The sequence below is a fragment of the Sinocyclocheilus rhinocerous genome, unplaced genomic scaffold (assembly GCF_001515625.1).
Source record: "Sinocyclocheilus rhinocerous isolate Xijiao unplaced genomic scaffold, SAMN03320098_v1.1 scaffold1493, whole genome shotgun sequence".
In the NCBI taxonomy this organism is placed as follows: Eukaryota; Metazoa; Chordata; class Actinopteri; order Cypriniformes; family Cyprinidae; genus Sinocyclocheilus; species Sinocyclocheilus rhinocerous.
The window spans coordinates 1138241-1146508 of record NW_015640467.1 but is presented as its reverse complement, the minus strand read 5'-3'; the positions used below and the strand labels follow the sequence as shown (position 1 = coordinate 1146508).

At 35.8% G+C, this 8268-nt stretch overlaps 1 protein-coding gene across 5 annotated transcripts in view; it reads right to left on the bottom strand.

The window, feature by feature from the left end:
* The window catches only part of LOC107753050 (microtubule-associated protein 4-like), a 71997-nt gene extending 66695 nt beyond the window's left edge, over window positions 1-5302 (bottom strand). For all 5 annotated transcript variants that reach the window (XM_016569156.1, XM_016569157.1, XM_016569159.1 and 2 more), the window contains exon 1: window positions 5207-5302. The gene's annotated coding sequence lies outside the window, so the exon portion shown is untranslated. The remainder of the gene's footprint in view (window positions 1-5206) is intronic.
* Window positions 5303-8268: the final 2966 nt, after the last annotated feature.

The following is an 8268-nucleotide window of genomic DNA, read 5'->3' as shown; positions in this document are numbered from 1 at the left end:
TGCTCCCAACTTCAAAAAGATAGGAGCACTGACCAAAAATTAATGAGCACCACAACTACAAATTATATATTAACAGATGTTATCCTTACATTCTATACTTTAATGCAGATTTTAGATTGGTTTATATTAGCTGTCAATCACTCAGTCACTGCTTTCCACTTACAACGGCGAGAAAAAGAATGGGCTGAAGAAGAGAGAAAATGAAAAGAACACTGACAGATTTCTTTTGTAAACAACCTAAAGTTAATCTGAGTTTGGTTAAACACAGAGAGAGAGAGCTCTTCTTTGGCGAGGGTTAGGATGGTGTATGCGGTGTTAAACTTTACATTCAGCTCTGCCAATTGCACGGAACACGTTAGGGGTGGCTAGGGGTGTGCGATATTGACAAAAAATTATCTCTCTATATTTTCTGGGATTTTATTGATAACATTAATTTGACTGAGTGTTACTGTGCTGATATCTTAAAGAGATAGTTCACCCAAAAATAAAAATTCTGTCATCATTTACTGTTGACAGTTAAGTGTTCCTTTTTGTTAAGTGTACAACAAGTATTCTCGTCGCTTCATAACGTTACGGTTGAACCACTGATGGCAGATGGACTATTTTGACGATGTCTTTCATACTTTTCTGGACATTGACAGTGAAATTTACTTGGCAGTCAATGGGACATTCACAAGCTGTTTTTATCCAAAATATCTTAAATTGTGTTCCGAAGACGAACGAAGCTTTTACGGGTTTGGAACGACATGGGGGAAAGTGATTAATGAAAAATTTTCATTTTGGGGTGGAGAATCCCTTTAAATATGAAATTTTGAACTAAAAAGAATGAAATGGATTTTTCTTTTTCCAGTTTAGGCATCTCCTCTGCAGATTGAGCTGATGAGATACAACGAGGGACGAATTAGTGAGAAATTTCCCCAAGAGCAGTAATTCAATAACACACACTCACTCTGTCATGCGCTTCAGTCTCAAGAGGACATTAATATTAACTGCAACAGCCATTAGCATAATGGCGCATTTTCCTTATGAACAGATTTCCATATGGAAGACACGCGTGTGTGTGGTGCGTGGCGTTGGCTTTGTGTCCGCCGTCTCCTTCACAGGGTCACGTCACGAGCTGATGACGAGCTGTCAGTGTGTTTGTGCGCAGTCAGCTCAGAGAAAGTGTCACTCCCAGAAGCGCTGGATCTGTGTCACTTCTCTCTGATGGGCGGCAGCATTGATCCACACATGCAGACCGAGAAACACCGCAAACACTGCGGCCCAAGCACAAAACATGCAATTCAGAACAGATTCATTCTAAAGAATGATTTTCAGAGCAAGTTTCACAAGAAAATACTATTCCAGCCGTTCTACTTTAAAATCCCATGTTTAATTATGTGTGTTACTTGTTTATTTGTAATTATTTGTGAAATTTATTAGCAATTTCTGAGTGAAATAGATAAAAAGTAAATAACATATTTACATGGTATCATATACAAAAAAAATTGCTAGGAAATTTTTACAAACAAGAAACAAATTAAATTAAACGTGAAATCACACATTTAAAAACTTTTTTTTTTACAACTTTTTTTATGGTAAGTTGAGGCAAACTAAAGGACAAACCAGTCATCCAACATTCAGCAAAAAAAGCTGTCACTATTACAAACACTCCTAATAACCAGTTTAAATCATGTCAAATGCTGGCTGATGCTGTTTGGTGAAACGAGCCGTATATTTCTGGGCTGTCAGAAAAACACCACTCCTTTATCACTTTACTAATACATCATTCATGAGACACTCCTTAGCTCCACCCACAATTCCATGGAAACAAAGAACCACAAACCACCACCAAAGAAGATGAAGCTATATAAAACCACAAAGACATGCAAACAGCAGGAAACAAGAAACTGAGCCAAACTAACACCTATTAGGACATTTACATTGAAGACTCTTCTGTCAACCAAGGCTGCATTTATTTTATCATAATTCTAGTAAAAACGGTAATGTTGTGAAAAATTATTACAATTCAAAAGAACCATTTGTTATTTTAATATATTATAAAATTCCTGTGATCAAAGCGGAATTGTCAGCATCATTACTCCAGTCTTCAGCATCAAATGATCCTTCAGAAATCATTCTAATATGCTATTCTTATACATTCATATCTATTATTATTATATCTATATATGCATTAGACAGCAAGACACAAGAATGACCTGCACAGTTTACATAATCACACACCGACGGATCAATCGCTCCAATTACAGACTCGCCAACAGCCATTGATTCGGTTTCTCTCTCTGAATCCGTCAGAAAGAGTGGGGGTGGTTTTGTGACTCCGCGATCCTTACGGACACACACACACACACACACACATGTCCTCAGGCTGTTTTATTTACACCTTCACTGGAGCAGAAGCCTCTCAGAAGACTCCCCTATCAAATCATTGAACGACAATCTCTTCCTTGTAAACAATCTGACTCACACACACAAAAGAAGCGCCTACAACTGTATCTCATGTCAAAAAACTCTTCTCCTTTCACTTCCTCATGCGCGTTACGAGTATGACAGTTTATGAGCTATTTCAGTGTGCAGATGATAAAACTTAATGCTGAACTACCCATGAATCACACAAGGAAATTTTAGTAGAAGCAATAAACCAGCAAAACTGGATAAGTCCAGTTAACTGACCTAAAAACTGACCGGGCTGGATGGAATTCAAGCAAAAACATTCAAATAAGTGATTCATAAACAATGCACATGCATTCATAAAGCTCACCTGTGAAGTGTAACTTAATATTGGCCGATCTCCTGACTCATTTACATGATAAACGGCCTGCGCTCGGTTACATGACACAGGCAAAATGATACAATGAGGTCCCATTAGTTAATGCACTGACTAAGATTAAGTAACAATGAGCAATGCATTTGTTACAGCATGTATTAATCTTTGTTAACATAATAAAATTCAACTGTTCACTGTCAGATCATATTAGATTAAGTATGTATATATTAAGATATGCATAAAAAAATAATGATATATGCCCTGCTATTACGTGCTTCGAATATTTTGGGAAACAAAATATTAAACAAACAATATTAGCTGAAATTTATATGGTCACATCCCTAGATAAAAAGTAATTAACATATTTACATGGTATCATATACAAAAAATTATATATTTTTGTTTATAACTTTTTTTATGGTAAGTTGAGGCAAACTAAAGGACAAACCAGTCATCCAACATTCAGCAAAAAAAGCTGTCACTATTACAAACACTCCTAATAACCAGTTTAAATCATGTCAAATGCTGGCTGATGCTGTTTGGTGAAACGAGCCGAAATGATACAATGAGGTCCCATTAGTTAATGCACTGACTAAGATTAAGTAACAATGAGCAATGCATTTGTTACAGCATGTATTAATCTTTGTTAACATAATAAAATTCAACTGTTCACTGTCAGATCATATTAGATTAAGTATGTATATATTAAGATAATAGTTCACCCAAAAATTTAAATTTGCTGAAAATTCTTACTCTCTTGCCATCCAAGATTAGGATGAGTTTGTTTCTTCATCAGATTTGGATAAATGTAGCATTACATCACTTGCTCAGTAATGGATCCTCTGCAGTGAATGGGTGCCGTCAGAATGAGAGTCCAAACAGCTGATAAAAACATCACAATAATCCACAAGTAATCCACACCACTCCAGTCCATCAGTTAACACTGGAGAAGCGAAGAGCTGAGTGTTTACATGAAACTAATCCATTATTAAGACGTTTTTAACTTCAAACAGTCGCTTCCGGCTAAAATACGATTACTTGTGGATTATTGTGATGTTTTTAACAGCTGTTTGGACTCTCATTCTGACGGCACCCATTCACTGCAGAGCATCCATTGCTGAAACAGTGATGCAATGCTACATTTCTCCAAATCTGATGAAGAAAAAAACACATCTACATCTAAAATATACAAATAAGATGCCTGAGAAACATCTGTATGTCTAAAGCCTTCAGCATTTTTACTTAATGCACAATTAACAATATGATGAGCAAAAGGAAAGACAATCCATCGGACAAAGTATAAAAGAGCTTCTAAAATCACGGATCACAGGTCTGTTCTGGTTGGGTTGCGGACAGGAGGTGAAAATTTAATACGCATTCATTCATTCATATGTGTATATATATTTATTTATAAAGACGTTTAATAATGACTCAACATCTTTCTAAATCTCAGAACATTATGACAACGCACAAATATGAAACCTACACTCTACAGATGCACTCAAAGATCTAAAATTATTACAAAACTCATTATTGAAAAAGTAAGTCTAAACTATCGAGTTGATTACCTGGATATCTAAATGTGTTGCAGAACAGTCACTGGGAGCTATAATTTATAGCATGAAACTTTTCTGAATGCATGACAAGGAAGATGACACCAACAAAACAAAGGCAATAACAGTAGACATAAATGTTTTGCACAAAGCAGTTGACACGTTTTTGGCACGAACTGCACGCCATACTAATATGAAGAGCATAAGACTGAATATGTGAGCATGTATAAATGCATGTATGTGTGTATGTATGAATATGTGAAATGTAGGGTGTCTGGTTGGTTGTTTGTTTGTGTGTGTGTGTGTGTGTGTGTGTCCTGTAATCCGCTGATGCTTGCGTCACATCTAAATCCTCAGCAGGATGGATCATATATGATTCAGCTCAAACACACAACAAACTCCACAGACTGGACGAATTATGACAAATAAACTGATGGAGAGAAAGCGGTTCTCATCTGATCTCATCTGATGCGGTGACATCCACAGAAACGTATTGTGCTAAAATATACATCTGAATGACCCATTATAAGAAAAACTGAATAATTAATAGTCCTGTGGTCAACATTTCACCCCTGACAGGCCACACAAACACAATCAAGGACAACTTTACTCACAAGTACACACACGCAGAATCAAAAACTACAGTTTCAGGCTTGAACTGACCTGAAATCAGCAGCAGGTCTGATAGATCATCTTAATCAATAAATCTGATCTGATTCGTGTCAAATCGCAGTGATTTTTTAACTGTCAGAAACACAGTTCACTCACTTCAGCCGCGTCACTGACCCGCGCAAACCGCCCTCGGCGCGAATTCCCGCGTCACACTTTCTACCTACCGACTTAACCGCGAAGAAGAGTTAACACACTTTAACGAGTTTATTCTCACCGTTTCCGTTGATTTCCGAGAGTTTTCCGCGCGTGTGTCGGTGTCGCGGCCTCACGCTGATCCGCCCTGCGCTCTTCACTGACCGCACGCGCACGTCGCCGCCCCCTGACACTCTCAGCCAATCGCAGGCCAGGAAGGATAGACGGACAGCGGTGTCGTCCAATCACGACGCGGACGGAGCGTCTCCGCGACTGATGCCGCCTGTCCAACTTGCGCACTTTTGATAGACACGCGGCGCATCCAATCAGTGAGTTTGACTCCTTATACGGGCCAATGGCGAGCCAATGAAAATCAATCAAATAAAAACCTTACTTTCACTCAGATATTTAATTGTATTTATTATTATTTAGTTATTATTTTATTGTAATATTTTATCTGTTCAGTAATTTATCAGTTACTGACCTCATTGCAAATGCATAAATCCTAAATAATTTTAAAAGATTGAAACGATTTATGTATATAATACAATATAATATGAAGTTTTAAGTTAAATTTGGTCTCATGAATGTGAAATATTAATTAGAAAATTACAAAACCCACCACATTTGTATTTTTACTCACGTACTCTGTAATATTGTTTGCATAACTAAACAATAACCAGATCACTGCATGAAGAAATCAACCTAAAAATCACAGCTGAGATTTTTTCGGATGGTTAAATGTCGCCATCTAGTGGCCAAGTCAAGCTTATTTGAAAGAATTTCAAGCCTCAATAGTTTAATCTGTTTTGTGCTGGTTTAATGTGAGTCTCTATAAATAAAATGTGTTTATTAATGGATTTGGTGTATGATTATCTGCACAAAGATGAGAGCACAATCCACCTGATTATTAAAAACGACTGCTTTTTAATAACTGCAGATGTATCAGTAACGTGGTAACATTTTACAGTAAGGTGTATTAGTTAACAGTAATTAATGCAATAAGCACTAACAATGAGCAATACATTCATTAAATTATTTATTCATCCATGTTAATCTAAATGAATTAAAGTAGCCTACAGCGGTTCATTGTTAGTTCATGTTAGCTCGGCTCAATTCATATTGACAGATACAACTTTGGATTTTAATGTAAGTGTTGATATTAATATGAACTGAGATTAGAAATGTATGTTTTATTGTTAGTTCGTGTTAACCCCTTAACTGTCACCGTCCCACCTGTGGGACGTTTGGCACTCTTTTTTGTTGTTGTCCTTTTTCTCTATGAAATCTTTTAGTAATCATCATAAATTATATATTATTTGAAAGCTTAGAAGCCCAAGATTTATCCTGTGAAAACCATTTTGAAACCAGACATTGCGTTACCATGGAAATGGTACTTTAAAATCTTTTGGCGGTCTCCTCCCCCTTAGTGGGCGGTGTCAAGTGTCATATTACAAAATGTATTACGGTATTTTACAATCAAAACTTTTTATAATCTTGACAAGATACATATCATTGGAAAGGTCTGAGTCTCAGGATTCCTGGATTTTGAGATAGAAGTAATATTGACAGAGCAATCTAGACATTTGTGACAGAAAAATGCATTAAAAAATTCAATGGAGTTTGGATGGCACCCGGTGGCTGTTTGTGGTATAACACCCTGAATAAAATCTCCATTTTTTTCCATATCAACTTCAAATTTGGTACATAACTTATTTAGACACGAGGCTTTAATTTTATACCAATTTTAGAGTAAAACCTGATATGTAAAATATTTACTATATATAAAATTAAATTAAATTAGTATAGCGCATTTTCTTTACAGTAAATGTAAACGTCTATAACTTTTTGATACTTGAACTTTTGCAATAATCTGCTGATTTTCTTCTTTAATAAAGAGACCACTTTAGGTCTGTATTCCAAAGTGTTCATAAATTACAACAAATTAAGTTTGGATGGTGCACTTTATTACCTATTTTAAAAAAATGGGGGGTTTCATGAAATTTTCCCAATAATAATATGCTTTATAACGAAAAAAAAGAGAAAAGCACCGTAATTTCAGTTGTTTTCAAAGAAGTTTATTGAAATAAATATTTTTAAACTTTGTAAAGTCAACCGTGTATAACGCTAGCACACAATCAAGACTTTCTGAAGTCTGTCCGATCTCGTCAGCTTGTTTCAACATGATTCGTGCAGCATGCAGATAAAATGTGCACGAGTTAAATCTGTCTTTGTTATTACCTTTATATATATATATAGGCTATTATATAATAAATGATACTTACATCATTATTAACAGAGATATTCACATGTTTATTTAAAAAAGAAAGAAAGAAAGAAATCAAACATATTTAGTTTTCCTCTACAGTATTTTTATTTTATTTTCTGCATTTCGAAGCATGCCAGGGAAATGCGATTCTGCATAGTGTCGGCTATAGGGATGCCAAGAATTCATTTCTTTACAAGACTTCCTTATGTACAGCAAAGTAGGGAAGGAGAAAAATAGCAATCCAGTGTAAACGAATTACCAAAATAAATTAAAACCCAAAAGATTGAAAAGTATTTACATACAAGATGTCCTTCATGATTGGAAAGCCTGTTTAATAGTTGCATGGATTTGGGTTGCGTTTGGCCGGTTTTATGTTCTCTGTGTCTAAAGTTGATGGCATAAATGCCCTTGGCTTCAAATCCCTGTAAATAGATGTAAAGAGAGCAGAGATCCTCCTCTTCAGTAAGAGAGAGAGACGGTGTAAAGTGCACAGCGGTACACCGAACATCAGGAGAAACACACATTACACACACAAAACCCATTCAGCAGGACAGATTATCATCTAAACGTGACAGTGACGTGGAGAATAATCACAGAATGAAACGCAATAATATTGTTATATAACCTCCATTCATTACTATCTGACCATTAGGACAATGAAGCTGTGTTTTGTGAACTAAGCAGGCTGAATTTCTCCACTCACAGTCACCTGACACAGATTAAGAGCAATCCTGGATTACTAACAACCAACCAAACGAACTAAAAATAAATGTGTCAGAGACTATTTCATTTCTCCACCTGTGAGCAATGTGAGGGTGAATCTCACAAAAAAAAAATTTGTATATATATATATATATTTTTTTTTTATTATGGAT